This window comes from Triturus cristatus, chromosome 11 (genome assembly GCF_964204655.1).
Source record: "Triturus cristatus chromosome 11, aTriCri1.1, whole genome shotgun sequence".
Classification (NCBI taxonomy): domain Eukaryota; kingdom Metazoa; phylum Chordata; class Amphibia; order Caudata; family Salamandridae; genus Triturus; species Triturus cristatus.
In genome coordinates, this window is record NC_140594.1 from 395124159 (window position 1) to 395149672 (window position 25514).

General features: G+C 45.3%; 1 pseudogene; it reads left to right on the plus strand.

Annotated features, from left to right (window-relative positions):
* The first annotated feature begins 4825 nt into the window (after positions 1-4825).
* On the plus strand, positions 4826-5565 carry LOC146784272 (large ribosomal subunit protein uL2 pseudogene; annotated as a pseudogene).
* The last annotated feature ends 19949 nt before the right edge of the window (positions 5566-25514 follow it).

Consider the following 25514-nt stretch of genomic DNA (forward strand, 5'->3'; position numbering starts at 1 on the left):
TACTCTTTGCAAGGAGACATGCAGCCTGTATATTGAATGACTCTGAACAAGTTCTTCTCTGTCATCACTATAAGTTCACATATTTATTGCTTACCTCTTATCCACAATGCTGAGTGCGGAGTCTTTTCTCTGCAGCTTTACTTGGTACCCCTTTCACTTTACAGCTGGAACACACAATCATTTCTCCATTCACATGAGTACGGATTGCTAGGCCATTCCATTGTCCTCTATGTACTCCCTAAACTTGTACATTCACAACTGGATTGCTTGAACAACCTTTGTGATGGTATTAAAGCACATTTTCCATGCCACGGACCTTTGGTGCAGATTGGGGAAGGCCATCAAATGAACACAAGGAGGCATCATTTTGATAATGCCTGTTTAGTTGACACTTGGTTGTGTGTGGTTAGAAGTAGAATTGTTTGAGTGAGCCAATGCCAAAGTAAAACAAGCACTGGCAAAATCTATTCGCTTTGTCAATACTTTCTTACATGTTGCACTGCTGTGGAACATGCCTCAAAGCAAATAAAAAACGCTATGATGCGGTCAAAGCTAGCCATGTAATAGGTTTTTTTTTTTTACTTCACGTCATGTTGCAGAGCAGGTCAACTGCTGTCCACTATGTACAAAAAACATTGACAAAGACAATAGATTTTGCATAAGCAAAACTTATTGACTTTGCCGATGCTTGTTGTGATTTGGTGTAAATCCGTTCAGTAGTTTTTGAGCGATTAAGGCTCAAAAGTTTTGTATATATGAGTCAACAGATCTCCAGACCAGATCTGATTGGCTGCAACCACATCAGGCGGCAGCCATCTTAGTACTCAGTACTCCATCACAAGTCCTAGAAAAAAGGTTGAAAAAAAGTTATTAGGGGGCAGGGTAGGGATACCCTGCCCTCCCCCAGGCAAGGTGGGTAATTCCCAGAGGGACAAAAGTGTGCATTTGTCTTTTTGGCAGCAAATTTGCGGTAGATATATATATATATTTTATAAAAAGCGACTAGTGGAAAAAAAATGGGGGGGGTTTGTATTTACTTATTTAGAATAGTGGGGCCCGTGGCTCACCTCCCTGACTCTATAGGAGGCTTCAGGGATGCCATCACCCGGGGCTGTGGTAAAATTAAAGGGGAGGGGGTGCATTCCTCCCCGAGCCTCTATGAGGCCCTGGGCATCCCCCCCCCCCCCCCACCCCCCACCCGAGGCTGATTCAAAATTGAAGGAATGTGAGGTGCCTCGTTCTCCTGGCAGGGCCTTATAAGGCCCCCTGGGACCCATTCTCCAGGACCACTATTTCCTAAAGGGGAGGGAGCACACAGCCCATCCCTGAATATCTAAAGGCACCAGGGATCCAATCCCCTGGGGCTAGCTCAAAAGATTTGTCCTGAGAAGCCCACCCCGCAACAGTTTCTCTTCCAGTAAGAGCGCAGCCATGGAAAAACAATGTGCATTCCCACCCAGTGAGAGCTGAAAAATGCTCCAGTTGGGTGGGAGCACACATTTCTTTTCCCTGCCAGTGCTTTTGCAGGCAGGGAAACAGTAATTGCTTTCGGCCTGCAGGAGTACAGAAAAATACCTGCCCCCATTAGGCGGGAGAAATGGCGGTTCCTGTTACACCCAAGGTGGGTGTGCGTGGGAGGCCTGGGGCCACAGAGCCCTGGGGGTCCCCTGCGAACCTTAACGTTGTGTCTTATGGGTGCCCCCCTCCCCTTAAAGAACAATATGGCTCCGGGGCATGGGATCCACACACCCTCCTAAAGTTTTAAAAAAATAATGCAGTTTCCACTCCTGCACCCAGGATGGGTACTGGCAGGGGAACTAGCGAAGCCACTGACCCCCTCCCCCCGCTGCTCTTAATTTTAAAAAATAAATAAATAAATAAATAGATGGGTGTCCTGGGAGGGCCCAGGCTGCCAAAAAAAAAGGTTTTCAAAATGAATAATAACTAAGCAGCAGGAACTGCTCATTTATAATTCACTGCTCCTTGCAAGGAGCGCCCCATAATGCCCTATAAGTGCTCTTTAAACATATATTTTGGTGGCGCTCCTAGAAGGGGTAGGGCCACCACCAATCCTTTCTTTTTAATTGTGGGGGCGGCTGCAGGAAGTGGAGCAGTCCCCCAGCTACATTAAGGAAAAAGTGGTACGTTCTCTGGGTCATTGAATATATGATCCCAGGAGAGTTCACCATATTTTCCTTAATGGACTCCTTGCTGTAGCTCTATGCTCTTCAGCTGGAATGCAGAGCTCCCTTGTGGTTGGTTGCAGCCAGGCTCTGCATCTAATCATACGCCTTGCTTGGATGAAGACCGTGCACTGATGAAGGCAGTGTGCTGCTTGGGGTTGGCTTCCTGTGGGGATGCAGGTCCTGCGTCCAATCCCACAGTGCAGGATTGACTGTATGCATGTTGGGCACAGGACCTGGCCTGTGGCCAGATCATGCCAAATGCCACGCAACATGGAGTTGGTGTTTTACTCAAAATAACCCTAGAAATTCAGTGAAAAAAATCAAAGGCTAAAGTGACATTCTAATTAGGTAGGGTAATAATATCTAACTTTGCAAAACGAAAACCTTTGAAATTCACTAAAAAAAACAAAGGTTATTGGGTTGTTGAAGTTAGGACATATTGTTTTAAACAAACAAAACCACAGAAATGCACCAGTTCTAGTTTGGTCAAGTAACTAGAACTCATTCCCTAAGCGATCTATAACTTGCACCCTTGCCATGCACTGTTAAACTCATTAATTGAATTTATTAACACCATTATATGTTTATTGTTTTTCTGTTTTATTTGTTTATCAATGAATGAACATTTTGCGCGCATAGTCTTTCTTCACTATCATTTGATAGCAAACAGTCCTATGTTGATCTCTAATAGGCAACTTTCACATATATATCGGTAACTGACACAGTGTTCACACACTCGCGAAGACATCAGGCAGGGCGGCTAACCGAACGCACTGACAATTCATGGCACAATAGTAAGTAATTCTAGAGCACGCGACTCCGTAGACTTTTTTCTGTAAGCGATAAGAAAGCGTGGCACTCTATGGCGCACGCACAACTGAATGAGGTCGCGCTTCCAGAGGAATTTAAATACCAAACTTCAACCGCACACAAACACGTTTGGCTTTTTGAGTTTATTTTAAGTTTTTTCACTACATATCTACAATCGTTTTCCCGACTTCATGTCGATATTTTTGCAATATCATCACACGATCAATAGATAGTCACAACGCGCGCATCAGATAAGCACTACAACACATAGAAAAGTCAACCAACGTTTTTAAACATGCTTTTGAGAGACAATAGAAAGACGCATATAATATAGTCCTCTGTATCATTTATTGTTAGATATTCCCCGGAAGAAGGCTTAACACCGAAATGCATTGGGATATGTAACATTGTGACATTGGTAAATACGATGCATCATTGAAATGACAAAGAATTTCATGATATAAATGAAACTCAAACCATTGACAAATCGTCAAGAAACTTTATTGAAATGAACTTGAGAAACTATTACAAAAATCGATACTCCAGTGCCCAGGGGACACACCCAACCTTTGAGGGTTTGCTACTCACCTTTTAATTACCCCACATATTACATCACTCATGAAATGTTCTATGACATCATTGATGACAAAACTACATAGCGGGGCGCATCCTTAGTGACTGATGGGTCTGCCCCACTTGCCCCCCACTTTTTGGCAGACATAAATAGAGTATGTAAGGCTGAGCAAAGGTCAGCCAGGCAGACACTTTATGTTCAGATCAAGCAGCCAGGCGCACTACATATGCTAAAGGCACAGGTGCCGGGCTGCCTGAGCTGAACTTTGCCGATCTGAAGATATCACAGCCTTGTGGGTGTGACCTCCTCAGCCCCGCAAAGCGATTGGGGGTTCTCCCCTTCTTGGTGAGGGGGGAGTGTCACAGTTAGCCTCAGACCTGGGTGCTTCAGTTTTAAGCCCTAAAGTGCCCAGGGCCCAGTTTCAATCAGCGACACCTCATCAGAGAGTGGGGTGAGGTCAGCAGTCTTACTGCCCCTATACTACTCGGTTACAAGTAAGGGACTGCAAACTCCTCTCATTGGCTGACCTAAGTAGGCGTCAGTCATAATCCTCCAGGAAACTTGGAGGCTTGCCACCCTAGATCACTGCTGCAGCCAGTATGTTTTTTTAAATGTTGGTGTGTGCATGTAAGAATGTATGTGTATTTGGGAGAGCATGCTGTAAATGGGAAGAGGAAGAGATGTGGCGCAGCAGCCAGGGCAACTGACTCCAGAATCTGGGGATCACGGTTCGATTACCTGCACCAGCGGCAGATTAGCCCAGCACCATGTGACTCTAGGCAATAGCTTGTTTAATCTTCCCGACGGCCCCCAGCGCCTAGAGACCCTTATGGATGATTGTTCGCGCTTTACAAATGTGGATTATTATTATTATTATTAATAATGATGGTTGTATGCATGCTTGAGAATGTATGGTGGTGTGAGTGTGCATATGCAAGCAAGCCGATAGCATCCACCAATCACACTGGTGCCAGATCATGGTTGCAGCAGCTGTGTCGCTCTCTCTCTCTCTATATATATATATATATATCGATATATGTACTCCCTGCAGTACATTTGCAAGTCAGCTCGGAGTTGGGTTCCTTTATTAAGTCATGGAACTCCGAGGTGACTAGCAATATCCTTATGAAATATGGTAGGAGTACTTTATTCCATATAACACGTGGTCACACCATAACCCTTCCCACAAACCACTTAAATCCTGTGTGTCGTGCTCTTTCATACAAGAGCGATTTTCTTGGGATAGCCCTGTACCATGGGGCGAGTGATCAGGGGTCAGCGAAAGGTGCAGGGTCGGTCTTCAAAGCCCATGTGAAACACAGGAAGGGCCCAGCCAAGCTCAAGGCTGTGGGTTTTGTACAGACATGGCTGCTTCAAGGGCATTGTAAAAGATATGATCATGGTCGTGGTGTCCCTTTGGCCAAGGTAGCATTCCAAGATCCTTACAGCTTCAAGAAAAGGACTGAATGGTTTATTGCTGCTGAGGGTATTCACACCGGACAGTTTGTCTACTGTGGCAAGAAAGCCTGGTTGAATATTTGCAATGTCCTCCCTGTTGGAACCATACCTGAAGGAACCATCATATGCTGTGTTGAAGAGAAACCAGGGAATTGTGGCAAGCTGGCTTGTGTTCCTGGAAACTATGCTACAGTACTGAAACCAAGAAAACACAAGTTAAGCTTCCTTCCGGTTCTAAGGAGGCTGTCTCCTCTGCAAACAAAGCTATTGTTGGTGCTGGTTGAACTGACAAACCAATCCTAAAGGCAGGTTGTGCTTACCATAAATACAAGGCTAAGCGAAACTGCTGGCTGTGTGCCCGTGGTGTGGCTATGAACCCTGTTGAACGATTCCTTTGGTAGTGGTAACCATCAACATATTGGTAAGCCTCCAACCATCAGAAGAGGTGCCCCAGCTGGACACAGAGTCAGACTTATTGCTGCCCGTCATACTAGCCGACAGCGTGGTACAAAAACAGTGCAGGAAAAGGAAAACTAAGCTACAGTCTGTTTTGCAAAAAAGACAAAAGAACCTTAGGGATCATCTAATTCACACCAGACGAAAGAAGAACGTTGTAAGGCAGGAAACAATTTCAACAATGGTAGGGCTTCCTCCTATTACAGGACACTATCCATGTGCACCTGCTCAGTTTGCCCCCTAACAACACCTACAAAAGTACCTCAGCTCACACCAAATTTCATTTGGTCTTTGAAAAGACAGAATTTGTAATAGATCACACACTATCTACATGATCACCTGCCCATTGCAGCTTAAGATATATAGGCATGACGTAGAAAAGTCAAGATACGCATTTGTGAGCACAGAAGCAACATAAGGTGCAACAGAGCGACAACAAAAATGAGCAACCATTTCATCACCACTAAACACTCAACTGAGGATTGGAGGTGGGTGATTTTGGAAACTCTAGATTATGTAGACAATTATCGCGCCGTGTCTGGGCACGATAATTGAAAACAGATGTCGGCGTGCGGCAAGTCACCAATAGGCCATGGGCGGAGCAACGCGACCACCTTTGGCCTATTGCGTGCTGTCTTTCTAAAAAAGACGACCGCAAACGCCAATACCGTGGACCAAAAGGAATCGCACACGCATGAGCGTGTGCGATTCCAGGGTCCGTTTTGTAACCCTCCACAAAAGGGCTCGCGCCTGAGCGAGCAGTGCTGCGCAAAGCATCGCTAGGGGCGAGCCCTAAAAATGATTGGTACAGGAGGGATCTGTGTTTGTGGGTTGAACACTAAATGTGACATGCTGCATTTTTTGTTGGATTGCCTAAAACTCAAACAACAGCGGAGGCAATGGTTACGCCCAATATTCCTGAAATATGAAATTAGGACTCTAGGGTATGCCATAGAATATTTAGCTGAGATGCATTTTTTAGACAAAGCATGTGCTATTGGAAGATTTATGAGGGCAGTTAGTGCAATGTTCATTGAGAACCAGAAGGAGTGTGGATGTGTTTCATAAAATTACTGGCAGAATTCTTCTGGAAGATATATTTTATCTGAATAATTTATGTATGGTTTTAGTGTTACATATGTATTTTATCATTTTTTTATTGCTATATTGTTTAAAGGCCATCGGTCTAAATAAACATATCCTTGACTTGACTTAAAGTAATAATTTAACCTCCAAGAGGGTTTCATATTTAGGTTCGGGTTGTCTCCTTAGTCGGATGCTTTTCATAATTCTGCATATTGTGGGATTTGTCCATTTGTTCTTGCCATTTATTAGAGCGTGTCCTGCCGAAATAGCTGATCTGCAGCAATTTATTGATCTGTAAGTAAGCCCTCTCTTAAATTGTTCAACTAAGAAGTTTGCTACCTGTACGATAGGAGCCTCCACAGAATCCAGGTTCCTCTCCAGGTAGCAACATACCCAAGTTCTCCAGATACCATTGTATCTATAGTGGGTTCCAGGAGCCCATGACTCTTGGAGGAGTATTGTTTCCTGTCTCGATTGCATTAGATTTCCTGACACTTTCGAGCCAAGAAGGTTCAAAGTCCCTGTCTGGACTAAAGGATGTTCCCATCCGTCTATGTCTCTTAAAAGGCCTTCCGTGGAAGGGAGTAGAAAGGGAATTTTGCAGGCTAATTCAAAGCTCGTCAGAAACCACGGCTGGGAGGGCCAGAAGGGGGTTACTAGTATTAAGGAGCATTGTTCCTGTCTCACTTTCTGGAGGACTCTCTCGATCATTGCAAAGGGGGGAAACGAGTATGCTCAAATTGTTTTCCATGGTTGGAGAAAGGAATTGACAGCTTGAGCACCCGGGTCAGGCATCCAGCTAAAATAATTCTGCAGTTGGAATGTCAGTCTGCTTGCGAAAAGGTCTACTTCTAGAGGGCCCCGGAACTGATCTAGAGTTCTGCATGCATTCACGTGGAGTTTCCAGTCGCTGTTGTCTAAGAGGAATCTTGAATTCCAGTCCGCAGTGATGTGGTTTTTTCCCAGTGGGTATTCAGCTTTTAGGACTATCTTGTGTTCCAGAAAACAGAAAATCCAAAGTTTTTTAGCTAGATTTAATAGGTTTGAAGATGTTTTGCCCCCTAAGAGATTTATGTATGCCACAGCCGATATGTTGTCCATTTTTAGAATGACCTATCTGCCTGGTAGGGATTGTTTGAAGCTCATCAGAGCATAAAGCCCAGCGGTTAATTCTAGGTAATTTATGTGGTGTGACCTCTCTGTATAGGACCATAGACCTCCAGTGTTCTGATTCTGTAAGCATGCACCCCAGCCATGAAGGCTCACATCTGACTCTGGGATGAATTCTGGGGAGTTTCCAAAAATGGCTTTGTCGTTCCAGGCATTTAGATTTTCTAGCCCCCAGATCTGTTCTGATGTGGCTTTGTGGTCAAGTGATACTTGGTCCTCGTACCATAGACCGGCACGGAGGGCTTTCGCCTTTACTCTTTGGAGGGCTCGATAATGTAAAGGACCCGGAGAGGTAGCTTGGATAGAGGAAGATAGGAGTCCCAGGAGTCTGGCTAGTTCTCTTAGGGATAGGAGTTCTCGCTTTAATACCAGTCAAATGTATTTTCGTGATCTTCTTTCTGGGTAGAAAAGTGATTTTATTGTGTCTACTGTGAATCCCAAGAATTCGAGAGATTTCGAGGAAGTCATAATAGATTTCTTTTGGTTTATTATGAAGCCAAGGCTCTCTATGAGATTTACTGCTGGATTCAGGTCTTGAAGGATCTGAGAGTGGTGTTGTGACATAATGAGAATGTCGTCAAGATAGACAATCAGTCATATCCCTCTTTCTCTCATAAAGGATGCTATAGCTCTCATTACCATGGTGAAGCACCAGGGAGCCTGAAGGGGAGAGCCTGGAATTGGAAGACTATGGTTCCATGTGAATTGGAGGTAAGGTTGGGATGCTAAGGCCATGGGGATTGTGAAGTAGGCATCTTTTAAGTCTAACTTCACTAGCCAGTCCTGCTCTAGAAGCATGTCCCTGAGGAGGTGGATACCCTCCATTTTGCAGTGTCTGTAGATGAGATATTTGTTCAGTTCTATCAGATTTATGACTGGTCTTCAACCCTTGTCTTTTTTCTCCATCAGAAACAGATTGCTTGCGAATTTCATAATTTGCCAAGGTACTTCTATAATTGCTCCTTTCTCTAACATGTACATTACCTCTTCCTCTACTATTATCTGTATTTCTGTGGTCAGTGTTAAGTTTCTTGGAGGTGAGGGTTGTGTCAGTGTTTTCGTAAATTCTATTTTGAAGCCTTGAATGGTTACTAAATCCCAAAGGGTCTTGAGTAACTGTTTTCCATGTCTGTAAAAAGAATCTGAGTCGACCTCCCACTTTTCCCAGCAAAAAAGAAGAATGAGGGGTGTTGGTACTCACTTTGGAAGTTATTGGAGCCTTGTCCTCGTGCTCTGAATCCTCTAGAGCGGCAGGGTCTTCCTCTGTTGGGGTAGAATGATAGGGGGATATTCGTTTGGTAAGATCGACCAATTCCTCGTTGTCTGTAGTAGGGTGTTTGGTACGCACAGCCAGTAGGATGACCCCTTCTGCTGGCCCGGGCAAAAACACTAGGGTTAAATACTCGATGCATGCTGTTTTGTGCCTTGTCTAGGGATTTGAAGGTTGCGACATATTTGCCTAGGCTAATCATGTCCTCGCAGAATAGGAGTCTTTTGGGGTTAACTGAGGGTTTTTTGTCAGCCAAGTTTGGGATTAAACTTGGTCAGGACTTCTCTTCGCCTTTCTGCATTTATCCCTGCATTCACATTCGCATTCCCCAGTAGGATCAGGGTTCTGTGACCTCATCCTCTTAGTATTTCTAGGTTCGATGTGCATGGTTATTGTACATCTGGAAGATTCTATTCTAGATCTTTTCACTTTGTGATGTATTGCTTCTAAGTGGCTGCTTGGAGCATTAAAAGAAATATGAATAATGGTAGCCTCCGGTCTTGTAATGAAATTTATAAGTGAATAGACAACAAGAGACTCATCAAATATATCTCTCGCCCAAGAAAACACAGTTTTACAACATTAAGAACACAAGACATATATTACGATTAGTGACAACCACATTCAACCACCATTCAATTTGTGATCACTTTTTGAGATCAAAAGTTCCATTACACCTTTAGAACCGAATGATTACACAGAAGTACAATCTTAATAGTACATGAGTTAGTCGCTAATACTGGTACCCCAGGGGTACCAGTGAACATCAACCTCAGTTATTAGATCGTATAACATCATTCTAAGTCCCCCAGGGTCATGATTAAAAACCATTCTCATCTTTCTGCTTGTTTTATCACGATCAATGATAACATTAGAGTCCGAAGGTGGACCGAATAGGTTGCTCGTGGGCTGGCGACTTTGGCGTATGTGTGACTAGAAGTCCCGCCCCCCACCCGGACTCATGCAGTGACGTTGAATTTAACATCACAACCGAAAGCTCTCAGAAATCCTGAAGGGTTACCTCATTTCAACCGTAAGTTCTAACGGTTCCAGACCCCACAGGTCAGGGTACGCCTTAGCGAGCGTATACCGCCGTGGTGGTCTAACACTAGGTCCTGAAGAATGCTTCATGTAATATCGTAAGAAGCAGAAACATGTCGACCACTCTGTTTATATTGCACCTTCTCTAGGACGTAGCTGGTCAATTTATTACCAGAGTTCTCACGTCCACCACACTATATATTTTTTAAACTGTGTCCAGTTGACCACTATTAAAGTCGTTTATTGGTTTAAATTGTGACACATTTTAACCAGCACCATCACTGACTGCACTGTCTTCACTCACAAAGAATCCAGCTCCGCTGTAAATCAGGCGTTGCAGCACACCGGGGAGACATTCGGTCTCTCCGGTGGGAACCCAATGATGAAGCATGTCACCAGCTAGGCTGGTGAGTGAGGGTTCTTCTAAAAACATAGTGATTCACCCCCGTGCCTTTTGAAATATCTTAGCACTGGCCCTATTCTGACGGACACACTCTTTCTTTGTTTATCTATACCAGCCCTGGGGGACTAAGAGTGGCTCCAAATAAAATTCCCTCTCTCTCTTGTTGTTAAATTATACCTGCATTCAACCACCATTGAATTCATGATTATTCTATAAGATAATAAGGTTCCATTACACATGTAGAACCGAATGTTTAGACAGAAGTACAATCTTAATGACTTTCGTATAGTAAATGAGGTGGTCGCTATTGCAGATACCCCAGGGGCACCAGCAAACATCAACCTCTGTTTCAAGATTAGATAACGTCATTCTAAGTCCCCGGGGTATGACAAAGCCACTCTAGGTCCCCCCGATTAAAAAAACACTCCCGTCTTCCTGTTTTACTGATAGGGAACACCTGGCAAGGAAAACTGCTATAAAACCTGGCAGCTTCCCCCACTTGCTTTAAGATGCAGGCTGGAGAGGACGTGTCGTGGAGTGCACACTGAAGGACTAAGGTAAAGGGGAAACTACAACTGTAGGGTGAAACTCTAAACGTCTCCAAAAGAGGTGGAGTAATTTTGAAACCTCTTTCACTCCTTTATCTATTTATAGCCGTCCAGAAAGGAATAGTAGTACCGCACCTCGGCCCTATGAAGACCTTCTAAAACAGAAACTAAGGTACTCCGCAGAAGCCTTACAAGACAGTTTTCACCAGTATCTAAAGGAGCACGAATTGGAAATGTTTTACTACTTCACTCCCTAAAAAAACAATGTACGCAACATTGCGGTCACAGATTCTTGTATCCTTCCTGTTCATTCCAAAGCAATGTCTATGTTTACATCTACCTAGACTCAAACTGCTTATCATTTCAAAATCCAGAAGATCTACACAGCATACGTTGTCCAAAATTTGCATACAAGAAACTTTGATAATAGAGCCCCTCAAAATCAATATCCATCCCAGTATGGAATACATGAGTAATTATTACATTTGCTCACATAGACAAACAACCCCAAAAGGGTTGAGGATGTTCACATTTAATGGAGCAAAAGCACACATTTATAGAAATCATTGGGTGTATAAATTATTAGAAATATGGTAGAACGTCAGTACTAGATTCTAATACACAACACATTGTTCTCCATGTCTTTTTGCCTCCTAGGATTAGATTAAGAGTCCCATTTGATCAAAAAAGAAAAAAAAAGTTCAAAAGTTAGAGGGAAAGTGTCCCATTTGATTTAATTTGACTTCTTGCAGGGATCCTATAAAACCCATCAACCCATAGGGCGCAAAGTTGGCTGAAACAGGTTGACCTGGTTCTTCCAGAGATAGAAATGAGAGACACCTAATATCTCTTTTCACAGATCCCACTTTTTAATCATACCACTACCTTTGTTCTTCTTAATAAAATGTGCAATTTCTAAAGGTAGGAGGTATTTTTAAACGTTTTTTCCCTCACATGGTGAATCCCATATGGTCTCAGATTCATGAGACAATACCTCCTGGTTGAGTAAAAGACCCAATGATGTAACGATCAGTGGCTTAGTACGCCAAAATGCTTTTGATCAAAAAACACTGTTGAGGGTCTCACATCCATTTTGGTGTTGACCCCCCTCCCCCCGTCTCAACACAACTCTTCCACTCCATTTGATTTTACATGTTTATTTAAGGGAATTTGAGTGGAACCTTAACTTCTCCTTCCCTCTGGATTCTTGATCTCAGAATGTGTAGAAACATGCAAAGAGAGTCTATCTTTCCTATATTGAACTAAAGCGGGGGGGGGGGGGGAAAACAAACATGTTCCCATTAGAGACAGAGAAATTAGAGACAGGCTTTTATACAGGGATTGCAGACTCCGATACATTATAAACAGTTACCAACTTACCTATAAAGTAAAGGCCTTCCCCATGTAACATAAAGTGATGTAGTGGTACTCCCTGTGTACTTACCGCAATTTAATGACTTCCGACGTAAACTTTGACAAAGTAACCACTGATAATCAATCAGACAATTATTCACTACCAAAATGCTGCAGTCTAGCAAGTTGGTACCTACTGAGGAGAAACTTAGTTGGTACCTGATATAAGTTGTATTACAGCATCGACCAACATATCAGTATGTTTTCTTCTCCTACCAGCTACCAATAAAGATCAGAGTTCAGGGCCGGACTGTGAACCCAAAGCAGCCCTGCAAAAGTGGCCCCCTCTGCTCCAAAACTGGCCCACCCTTCCAGTCTCCCGGGCAAACGCACGATGGCTGCTACGACCAGTCCAGCCCTGTCAGAGTTAATAAAGAACTATAATGCCCACCTAGCTCACAGAATGTGTCTGCAACAGTAAACATGCAGCTGGAGAAGACAGCTTTAGAATCACGCTACAATGCAGAAGGCTGAATATGTACACTGAAAGGATTCTCGTCTCTGCTACTACAAATACCAGAAATAAAGGAGTCCCAAAAAACATTCCTTTCCATTTGTTTCTATTATATATCTAAAGTATTCATTGTCTTTTGTAGTCCATTACATTTTTGATAAGGTCTTAAAACAATAACTGTCTAATATACAATGTCACCTATCTTAAAATGAGAGTTTGTTTCTGGCATGGATGAGAAAGATAAAATAAGCTACAGAAAATGTGTCCTCATATTAGTATTCTAGGCGATAGCCATACTTTCTAAGACATAAAAAAAACACTTGTTGTGTTTACTTACCACCTTGTCCTTCATAGGAAATGATTTCAGTTCTACAGCTCTTACTCCAGCAACTACGCATTTAGGTGTGCCTCATTTCTCTCAGGAATTTAAAACGTTTGGTGTCTAGTTGTTGATTAGAACTCTCGGATAAAGCTGCAGGAGAACACTAGGGAATCCGCGGACAGGCTCTTGCAGAAGATATTCATGAACTTCAGCTTCTGGAACACTTGCCATAATTGTCATGAGAAAACCATTTCTTTTTGAACCTCGTTCATCTAATCCCAGCAGGCCAGCATTTTTAACATCATGATATCAACTTAGAACTTCGCCACATCCCTAAAATTAGCAGGGCACCACCAACAAATGATTCATATTGTGACTAAATCTTTTATCACCATTTCTATAAGCATGTAGTCATGGTCCTCAAAACCAGGCAGGCACTGCTATGCGTTTTAATGGGATAACAATGGTGGCACGTTATCACCCAAAACAAATAGGTGTGCTTTTGTAACCTTCCGCCTAAACAGTCCTATAAAAAAACAAAAACACTATCAATTTTGTGAATGTTCACCCATATTGGGGTGAGTGGGGGTACTCTCAGGAGTCTCCGATTCCACTCCTGTCAATCGCCACCAGGAGGTGCCCTCTCACGCCACCAGGAGGTGCCCTCTCTCCTTAAATAACAGAACATTGGAAAGTTGGGAGCTCCACTGACGACAATAAGGCCTCTCGGGGCCAATAATGGCTGCCCTAGATCTTTTGCTTCAACATTCCAAAGGAGGTTCTTCTCCAGCTTTGGAGGCAAGAGTGAGTTGGAGCTTCTCAGGGCTTTTCTTCCTGTTCTCTACAGTTTTGTTTCTAGGTATTTGGAGTTCTTTGTATGAAGTGCTTCGGGAGTGATGCAAGCGGTCTTGAAAGTGCATCTTCCTTCAGTGGGAAGCCAACTGAGACCTTTGAGGGCAGGTGAGATGGGATCAAACCGTTTGATTCCTGTGAGAAGTCTGGCAGCCTCATTGAGGGCTGCTGTTTGGGACGCAAGGTGACCAAGAAATCATCCCAGGCGCCTTCTCTCTCAGGAAATGCAACTAGAATCTAAAACTCACTACCTAAGGATCTCTGCTGCAACCCCTCCTCCTCTTACTTCAAACAAGACCTCAAATCTATATTGCTTAACAACTGCTTAAACACGCTCCCAAACGGAACTATATTTGTCAGAGATCCAACCCCCATCAACATGAGCCTTTGATGCGGTCGCCTGACGCGCTCAGACTCTAATCTGTCACTATCGCAGTTACCTTAATGCTGGTTTGTCATGTACTTTTGTTACTGTTTGTGACTACATTAATGCTGTACTGTTCTATACTCTTTTGCTGACTGTTTTAACCCACACAAATCCTTGCATGTAGTTAGAGTGAATTTATGCCCATTACAAGTGCATTGATACCCTTGGGTCTGGCTAGCGCTATATAAAACTCTAAATAAATGGATATGTATTTATGTGGAAGCAATGAACTGTAAAATTATATTTGCTTAGGTTAAAAGGTCAGGTGACAGTTGCACTTTCAAGCCAGTCCTAAACATCCATGTAGATTAACAACTTCCCATCTCTCATCTGTGATGCTTCCTATGGAAACAAGCATTGGCATAGCCAATAGGTCTCGCCTTTGGAACCTTATAAGTGTTTAGTCATGCAACAGTTGATGTTGTTGCACCAAGGATATTGTGCTGCATAACCAAATACTTACAAGGTCCCAAAAGCGAGACCTATTGGCTATGCCAATGCTTGTTTAATATGCTACTTGGTGCCTCATCTTGGGACACATTGCCTCATGAAATTGAGGTTTAACACTGTGCCGATTCATCCAGCCTTGGGTTTGTTATTAAGGTGGGTTCTGGAGTATAGGATTTTAGGGGTTCCCGTGCCCACAGAGCCAAATAACAATAGAAAACAAAAAGGACCTTTCTCCAATGTCAAACATTAGCACGAACGACTTATAACACCAACAGTGTATGGTGGCCTACCAAACATTTGATTCAGTGAGAGCAATTAACGCCACCAGAGGAGAATCAATGAAGTGAAATGGAAACATTAAACACAGCTCCCATGTCACATGCAACTCTCTCGGCTGGTTTGAGCCAATCACTCTTTGCATGCTGTGCCATTAAGGTGAAACTACAAGTACCAGAATGCTGTGTTTAGTTGGGTAAAAAGTAATGACTGGTTGAAAGGGGTCTCATATGACATCGGCAGCTAAGAAAGGACAACCTTACTAGGTGCAAAGTTTAAATCTAACCTGGTGCATTAAAGTACTTTAAAGAAAGTGTGGTCACTGACAGGTTAATAAGGACCATGCTGTAAGTGTAAGTGATGTCACAACTTAGCCTGCTCTACTATTTTTATTCTTTGTTTTTCAGCCATCAGAGGTTTCATTTAGGAGCCAATACACTTTCAGGTAAATATGCTTCTGGCTGCACACAGGCTGAAAAAGACAAGCATTGGCAAATCCAACAAGTGTCGCCTTTGCGATCCACTGGCTTTATGAATGCTTTTTGGTGATGCTGAACAGCATCCGTACAAACCAATTATTTTTGCTGGTGCGGTTTAGTATTGTATCGAGACATTAAAAAAAGGCACAATGAAATGGCTGTTGTTGGCGATCTTGTCATTCTGAAGGCACACGCAGGTGTCATCATCGATGCACTGGCTACAGTATGACGGAGCGCAGAGCCATATACTTTCATTTTTTATTGACCAATATAAGATAATGCATGCCACTTAATTCGATCTATTAAAAAAAAAAGTAAAAACACAAAATCGCTTTTGTGGAGGGCCTGAAGGAATTTGATGCCTGCCAAAATGTAAAAAAATAAAAAATAAAAAAACAGCAGAGGTAGGGTGCTACAGAGGAGTGGGGGCAGTGTGCTGGGAGAAATGCAAAGTGATGGGCAGGTAAGAAGGAGGGAAGAAAAGCAGATGAGAGAGAACATGGAGTTCAGGGGAAGAGAAGCACATGAGAGAAAGAAAGGAGTGGGAAAAGGAGGCTTTCTCGGCCTCTGCCAAGTTGGTATAAATATATAAATAGACAATCAGAAATTGCGTCAAACGCCCATAATCTGCTTTGTTGTTCATGCTCATCGGGGCTGTAACGTTTTAAATGCCATGGGAAGCGCATTCATGAAAACATCGCGGTCTATCAGTAGATCACTCCGAGAGAGGGGAGGAGACCGGAAGTGAAGAGGCAGGGAGAGAGAAGTGGCGAGAACGGACAGGGAGAGCGCGTGGGCCCTGGAGGGAGTGAAGGCGGAAGGAGGCGTGAGAAAGAAGCAGAGGCGACGAAAGGGGGAATAGATGGGAGGAGAACCATAGAAAATGAGCAATAAGAAAAGGAGGAGATGTTCTGAGAATGGAAGTTGAAAGAAGCAACAACAACGAAAACAAGCATTTGCAATGCAATAGGTCTCGCATTTATAAGAGTTTGAGCTATTGGCATTGTAAAATTACAATGCCTTTTATTTATGTTTTGGTTTTAATACAAATAAAAGGCATTGTCATTTACAATGTCAGTAGCGTAAACTCGTATAAAAGCAGTGTGCGGCGTGCAGCAGTGTGCGGCGTGCAGCAGTGTGCGGCGTGCAGCAGTGTGAGGCGTGCAGCAGTGTGAGGCGTGCAGCAGTGTGAGGCGTGCAGCAGTGTGAGGCGTGCAGCAGTGTGCGGCGTGCAGCAGTGTTTTGTGTCGCAGTGTGAGGCATGCAGCACTGTGTGGCGTGCAGCAGCGTGCAGCAGTGTGCGGCGTGCAGCAGTGTCGTGCCGCATGCAGCAGTGAGTAATGCAGCAGTGTGCAGCAGTGTGTGGCGTGCAGCAGTGTGTGGCGTGCAGCACTGTGTGGCGTGCAGCACTGTGTGGCGTGCAGCACTGTGTGCCGTGCAGCATTGTTTCGTGTAGCATTGTGCGGCGTGCAGCAGTGTGTGGCATGCAGCAGTGTGTGGCGTGCAGCAGTGTGCGGCGTGCAGCAGTGTGCGGCGTGCAGCAGTGTGTGGCGTGCAGCAGTGTTTCGTGTAGCAGTGTGAGGCATGTAGCATTGTGTGCTGTGCAGCGGCGTGCAGCAGTGTGCGGCGTGCAGCAGTGAGTAATGCAGCAGTGTGCAGCAGTGTGTGGCGTGTAGCAGTGTGCGGCGTGCAGCAGTGTGTGGCGTGCAGCAGTGTGTGGCGTGCAGCAGTGATTTGTGTAGCATTGTGCGGCATGCAGCAGTGTGTGGCATGCAGTAGTGTGTGGCATGACGCAGTGTGTGGCATGCAGTAGTCTGCGCCGTGCAGCAGTGTGCGGCGTGCAGCAGTGTGCGTCATGCAGCAGTGTGCGGCGTGCAGCAGTGTGCGGCGTGCAGCAGTGTGCGGCGTGCAGCAGTGTGAGGCGTGCAGCAGTGTGAGGCGTGCAGCAGTGTGCGGCGTGCAGCAGTGTGAGGCGTGCAGCAGTGTGAGGCATGCAGTAGTGTGTGGCATGACGCAGTGTGTGGCGTGCAGTAGTCTGCGGCGTGCTGCAGTGTGCGGCGTGCAGCAGTGTGAGGCGTGCTGCAGTGTGCGGCGTGCAGCAGTGTGAGGCGTGCAGCAGTGTGAGGCGTGCAGCAGTGTGAGGCGTGCAGCAGTGTGTGGTGTGCGGCAGTGTGTGGTGTGCGGCAGTGTGTGGCGTGCGGTAGTGTGCGGCGTGCAGCAGTGTGTGGCGTGCAGCAGTGTGTGGTGTGCAGCAGTGTGCGGCGTGCAGCAGTGTGAGGCGTGCAGTAGTGTGTGGCATGACGCAGTGTGTGGCGTGCAGCAGTGTGCGGCATGCAGCTGTGTGCGGCGTGCAGCAGTGTGAGGCGTGCAGCAGGGAGTAATGCAGCAGTGTGCAGCAGTGTGTGGCGTGCAGCAGTATGTGGCGTGCACTACCTGAACTATGGTATTCAGCTACTTGGCATGAGCCATAAACACACTTGCTTAAACATTCCCTGGACTGGAAGTAAACTCGGCAAAATACTATTTATACTATAATATATACTATGCCAATAGCTTAAACTTGTGTAAATGCGAGACCTATTGCATTGCAAATGCTTCTTATTATTGTATCGGTTACTTCGTTATTTTCCACATTTTGAACCTTTAATTTCTCTCCTTCCCAAGGCTGCACTTTGGAATAGAAAAATGGCCCAAAAAGACGACATTTCCTGAGGGAATTTTTTTTTTTGGATCCATTTCACGGAGAAACAAATAAAGGAAAGGAGAGGAAAGAGGAAGTAATAACTGTTTCTTGAAGTCAATAAGTGAGGAGGAGCAAGACAGAAAGAGAGGATGGCAGAGTAAGACAGTGTGGGGGGCAGCTGCTGGGGGCGGTGGGCAGCTGCCAGCAGCAGAGCAGGAGACATGGACACTGTCCTTGTCTTCCCTGGGCAGGAAGGAAGAAACAGTCTTTTTCCTTCTCGGCCACGCATGTAAAATCACGATCACTTAAACCCCGTATCGGGGTAGCAAGCTCAGCTCGAGGCGACTTGTAGGCAATGGTTACCCCCTAACCAATAGAATGTTAATTGTGTAAACTGATAGTTCATTATTTAAAGGCAACGCATTTAAAAACTGGCAATGTCACAAAGGAAACTGAGAGATTAGTAAAGGGAACGTGCATCCCTTTGAAGTAATGAGTGCGAAAGGGCAGAAGGGTAAGGCATTGAGAGGAGCCGCTTCTGTGTCTCAGCAATAGAGCGCTTCATGCATGCCTTGTACTCAGTGAGCGAATTCCACGATGGAGCGCTACATGCTCGCTTTGGGTCACTCAATGAATTCTGTGATGATCTGGCGCTTTCTGTATCTGGCACACTGAATGAATTCTGCATGGAGCGCTTTATACGTCCCTTGGGCCCACTGAATGTATTCTGCAATTCAGCGCTACATGCTCACTTTGGGTTCACTTAATTAATTTTGCGTTGGAGTGTCAGGTACGCGTGGAGCTCGCTGAATGAGTTCTGCAATGGAGCGCCTGAAGCGCACATTGGGATCCCGCCATTACTTCTGCGATGGACCAATGCAACTGAGCTCTTCATCACCCATTGGCTCATTGAATGAATTCTGGAATGGAGAGCTTTCTTGCGGCTTTTTGGGCTCACTGAATGAATTCTGTGAGGGACCGCTTCAAGGAAGCATTGGGTTCACTGAATACCATATGAGATTAAGCTCTTTATGCGGGCATAGGGTTTACTGAATGAATTGTTAGATAAAGCGCTTTATGCGTGTGTTGGACGCACTGAATTCATTCTGCGATCGACAGCTTCATACGCACTTTGGGCTCGCTGAATGAATTCTGAGAGATGGCACGGTCATGCTCACTGAATTAATTCTGAGATGTAGCGCTTCGTGCTCGCTTTGGGCTGGCAAAATTAATTCTACCACGGAGCGCTTCGGTGCGCCTTGGGCTCACTAAAAGAATTCTGCGAAGGAGCGCTCCCTGTGCATGTTGGACTCAGTGAATGTATTCTGTGGAGGAGCGCTTTAAGCGCGCCTTGGGCTCAGTAAATGAGTTTTGCGACAGAGCGCTTTATGCGCTTTTTGTTGGGCTCACAGCGCTATCATGAGCGCACTTGGATCACTGAATGCATTTTGAGATGCAGTGCTTCATGCGTGCCTTGTACCTACAGCGCTTCGATGCGTGTGGGGCTCACTGAATGAATTCCCGCGTTGGGGGACAGGAGCGAGGCCCGGCATCGCCGCAGCAGCATTGTGTGCCCTGCATCCCGGATGCCGCCCTCTCCAGCCGGCCATATTACCGTTCAAGGTTGGAGAAGCCCCCGGGAGGGGCTTCTGTGATCATTAATCAGCACCGAGGCTGCAGGGGGTGTGGACCGGAGACAGAAGGAAACAAAGGGAGGGGGGTGAAGGGGGAAGGAAGGAGGGAGAGACGGTGCAGGACAGGGAAGAAGGGGCGAGTAGAGCCGAAGGAGGGAAAGGAGCACAGAGAAGGAATGATGGAGGGGGTATGGGGGAGCGGTGCTCAAAGGTAAGAAGAATAGGAGGAGGGAGAGACAGGTCAGTGAAGAAAACCTGGGAAGAGAAGAGAAGAATAGAAGGAGGAATTGTGGCGTTGGCTTAAGGATGTGAGACAGAAAAAGTAGGGAACGAAGAGGAGACGAAGTAAGTGGGGGACGAATGGAGAATAGGCAGGAATTGAAAGAAAGTAGCATCAGAGTGTGAGAGGGGGAATGGGGGGTGGACTAGGGAGAGAAAGAAGGAATAAGGAAGAGAAAGAAGGAATCAGGAAGATAAAGAAGCATTCAGCGAGGGAAAGGAGGGATTAGGGAGGGGAAAGAAGGATCAGGGAGGGGAAAGCGGGATCAGACAAAAATAGAAATCAATGAAATAAAGGCGAGCTCTAGGAGAATGGGCGGGAGAAAGAAGAATCAACGGGAATAGGGCACACATGCTTTTGTTTACATGAAAGGGGCGAGGCCTGTCACGGGCAGCTGATTCTGCTCAAGACAAACGACATTAGCAGAGCGGTCCGTGCCCAGAGGAGGCGGTGTCCACAAGCAGGGGTCACCAGGGGTCACCCAGAGAAGTCCGCAGAGAGGCAGAGTCTGGATGCCTGAGGGGAACCAGAGACAAAGTAAACAAGCAAGAAGGGGGTGGCAAATGGTGTGCACTTTGATGTCCTCAGTGGCCGCGCGGCTCACTGAGGACATCAAAGCAAGTGATCAGGCAGTGCTTTTCAGGCTGCCAAATGGTGCGCGCGCCCGGCCGACGCACATGCACTGTATTTGGAGGCCTGAAAAGCCACTGTTTGCACTTCCAAAACTCGCTTACTATAAGTCTCGCCAGAGCAGCGCTAAAGCGCTGTCTCAGACGAGACCTAACAAGCATTGGCCGCACGTCCATGAAAGTGACACGGACACGCGGCCCGCGAAAGTGATCGCGATCAAGAGAAGCGGGAGTTACGGCTGCGCGCATGCACGCTCCCGTGCACGCAAGCTTTAGGCCACCAAAAGCTTGTGGCAGCACTATTAAAACCCATACACTAAATGCGCTGGCTCAGTGAGACCTCAAATTCATCAATTATCTAGTTATCTAAGACACTTTAATAGCATTACAGTGTCATGCGTGTGCCCCTGAAAGATCAAGCTCAGGCAGCTGAATACATAAAATAGCCAAAGTTGCGTGGAAGAGAAGCACTTTTTTTGGAAGCACACAACTTCTGCCCAATCAAAAAAAGGACTCATGACTCCCAACATATGGGTGGAGCCAAAGCCTCATTCTAGTGATGCTCCCATAAAAAAAATAGCCCTCTGATGGAAGGAGGTGGATCCATCACTTATCCTTGCTTTAGTGAGCCGTCTACGCATTACCTGTCGCAGTAATCAGTAAATGCAAATGTTGTCATCTCCAAAAGAACATCACAGGATTTGAAGGCACTGAGAAATCCTCTGTCCACATCATTAGCATGAGCAGTTGTCATAATTCAGTTACTGCACCCCTTGCCTTCAGGTAATGGGTGGACTACAGTGAATTAAGTTAGGAATGCCAACAGCCTTTGCCCACGTCTAAGGCAAGAAGACGACGTCACAAACCCAAAGGTGATCTCTGGGTGGGAAGCAACAGCCTAGTTGATCCTATTCTGACAACCCACAGCAGCATCTGTAGCCAGTGTGTCATGGGCTCTAGTGCAAGGAAGTGAAGGGGCCCACTGGCCGTTGTTTGAGCCAATGTAAGCTACACCCGGTCTGTAGCATGATTCTCCACCGGTGCAGAACAGGGTTACAAGTGGAGGAACATGCCACATATACTGCAGCAGCCGATCGGGGTGTTCCGCCTAGGCCGGCTTACTGGAGGGCTTCAGGTGGAGGAGTATGTGCAAGCCATCATCTCAGGCACCTCAGTTTCACAGTGAAGAACAACTCTTCGGCCAATAATCCACAGGCAAAAGGCTGATTTCACGAGGAACGTATGCCCGTGGAAATTCTAGCCTGCTGTGCATTATCATGAATGTAACAAAAAGTACTAACATTCTGAGTGAAAGACAGAGCAATGAAAGAGCGTTAAAAGGTAGACGTAGGTGTAACTATGTGAGGAAGGCTTGCAGTACAGCGGTTAACCCTGCACGTTCTCTATATGTGAAATGTTTTCATTGCTGCTGCCTTTTATGTGCAAGTCAATCTAGAAATACCTACACCTACTTTGTACAACAGAATCATGCACTGCTGGTGATCTTGCAGCTCCTGTTGTGTGTAAGGGATGCGTGTTGATCCATTTTACAAATATAGGTTCATGTACTAGTTATGTTAGGGGGGGGGAAACCTTGCACTGCTGTTGGCATACTGTACATCTGTCGAGGGAGAGGAGTTTGAACCACTGCTGCGCTACTGCACTGGTTCTGTGAGGGAGGGAAGCTTGCACTGCAGATGACCATGTGCCACCTGTATTTGTTTCATGACTGTAGAGAAATGGCTTTTTGCACTTTCGCCCCCACTTTGTTTTAAGCTTAAAACTGCCAACTCAGCATGACAAAATAAACCCTTTGCCAAGTAAAAACCTTCTTTTTTCAGATTAATAAGCCCCATTAGGGAAGGCTTTGATCACCCACCAGGCAGGCTGCTAAATATTAAAAGGGATTGCTCCTTTTGTGTTTATATGCCCTGACACTCAAAACACAAAATTGCCTTTTTCACTGTACCAAGGCTGGTAGTCCCATTGGCTAACATGGACTTTCACTAGCCACCATACTGAGTGCTAACTTCCATTTGGGACCACCAAAGATATTAGTGCAAGGTATCAAATTAATTGTTACATTAAACCCAAGTCATTGCTGAGATCAGATGTACGGTAACTTTAAGTAGAAAGGTGGTTTTAGAAAGTCACCAATTTGTTACCCAAACCTTTGGTAGCCTTTCCTGTCTTTCTAAAGCAGGTTTCAACCAAGACATCATAATGCCCCCTTGCTAGGAAGTGCGAAGCACTCCCAGGAACAGGAAACAAAGAGAATTGTTGGTGGGAGGTGTGACTTTCTCCAGCAGGATGACTACCAGGCGATGGCCACAGATGGCCCAACTTCAAAGAGGCTACTGCCACAGTGAACCAAGAGACCTCAATAGGCCTGTTCCTTTGTGTAAGCAAAAAGGTTGGCCATCCCTCCAGAAGGGGACACCACACCAGAAGGGATGTAACATGGGAAGGGTTGCCTCATGGAAACTACTGCTCCATGGACTAGCGAGTCCTCCCCTCGCACCAACTAGAAGATGGCATGAAAAAGGCATCCCCAGATACAGTCCTAAGATCACTACTGGACTGAAAATCTAACAGAAGAAGGACTGCCCTGCTGCTGCTTTGACTCAGCTGAACCCAAGGGATCCACAAAGAACTATTGCCTGCTCTGCCCACTTTTGGAAAAGATATTCACTAGTGACAGAACTGAAGAAGTGACTCCAAGGGCTACTTGGTTAGCCTCCTTTTGAGCTTCAGGACGGCCAAATGCTATGGAAATCTGCACACCTCGAGAGCCCAGCTTTGCAGGAACACCTGGCTGCCAATGGACACTGAAGTGCCTGCTGGGTGACAGAGTTCTGACTTTCCTGAGGTGTCCCCAAGTCCGTGTGACCCAAATTCGAAGTGGACCTGGTCACCAGAAAGAAAATGTTTGCTCACCGGTAAGCAACCGCTAAGACTGCTGTAACCAGGAGAGCAGTTAACAAGTGGCAACTGGACCTGTATTGCACTCCCCTACTACAATGTGGAAAATAGCGTCCTGAGGCCACAGACAAACCCTGATGCTTGTGAATAACAGAGTTATCCCAGGAGCACTCTACGTATTTGTAAAGCATCCTCCATGCCCAGCATCAGGACCACTTCTTAGCTGGACAGGAGTTATGGAGAAAAGTGTCCTGAGGACCCTGCGACTGCTGGACCTAAGTGGTCCCTGTGACCTGCTCCCAATCCATTGTGGCCCGTCCAAGAGAAGTAGCCATTGTAGCTAGTTGGCTACAAACTACAACCGTGTACAATTATTTATTGCATTTCATAAAAGTGAACTAGTCATTTACTTACCTTTAAAAATTCATATCTGCGGTTTCTCTCAATAGATTTTTGTTGTGTCGGGGGTCCATTTTAAGAAAATAAATATATTCTATTTTTCTAAATTGGTGTTGGACTCTTATTGTGTTGTGTTTCTTACTTGCTTACTGTTTCGGTAATTCCAAATGGTTTAAACTTTTCACTTTAATTAAACCCAACTGCTGTGAGCTACATCTACCCAGGACTAAGTTGAAGGATTTATTAAAAAACATTTTTTTTTTATTTTTTTTTAAACGAAAGTGGACCTAATAAAGTTGGGGACATTGTTATATGGTGAGGTCTCACAACCACACCACATAATTCTCTAATTTCCTACACTGACGTTTTAGAAAACTTTACAATACAAAAGGCAAAATGATTGTAATTGTCACTGTTTTAATCGCTATGGGCATTTCTGTAATAGGACGTCATTCTAGCCTATTATGTTTCCAAAATGGAAGAGATGATCAGGTTCGGAGTGGTGGAATCGCCGAGGAGGAGGAAAGCTTGAGAATGGTCCTGGGAACAACTGCAATGAGGATGAAAGCAAACTCGTCAAACAAGATGAGTCAAAGCTCTACTCTCTTCCTGCTCCCCAATGAGCGACACATTCAAACACACACACGTATACAATGGTCAATCAAACCCTCCATCCGGTCACTCATGGATCCGCTTTCAGATAGTATCCTTATACATTACCTGTGAAAAGTGGGCCACAAAAGTGGTTGCAATAGCCAGAGTGGAGTCGCACGAGTGTGGGACTGCCGGAGACAGTGGAAATATGTGACAACTGTGCTACCAGTCCGGTAACAAAGGGACGTAGAGGCTAGATTGGGAGTGGATGAAGGGCATGGTCTTCTTTGTTTCAGACCGTGAGAGTGGTATGTGCCTGTATGTAGTATTTGTATGTGAATTTGTTTAAATGTTTCTCTGTGCATACATACATGTACAATATTGTGCATGTCGCTGTTGATATGCCCATCCTTCAAAGAAAATGTAGCAGTAGGCAAGCCATTCCTGTATGAGGGAACCCCAAATGTTTATGGTAAGACCCCCCCACCCCCTCCGCCCAATACAGGGGTTCATCTCTGGCACAATTTACGATTCCTAGCATATTATTGTTAAATTATGACGTGTTAGGCATCCTTGGTCATGGCATAAAGACAGCGATGTTTGCCATGTTGCGAGTATGTTTGGTCTAACTGTGGCCATCTATCACATAATCGTGGCCATCCTTAAAATAACAATGTCCAAGGCTGACCTGATGTGAA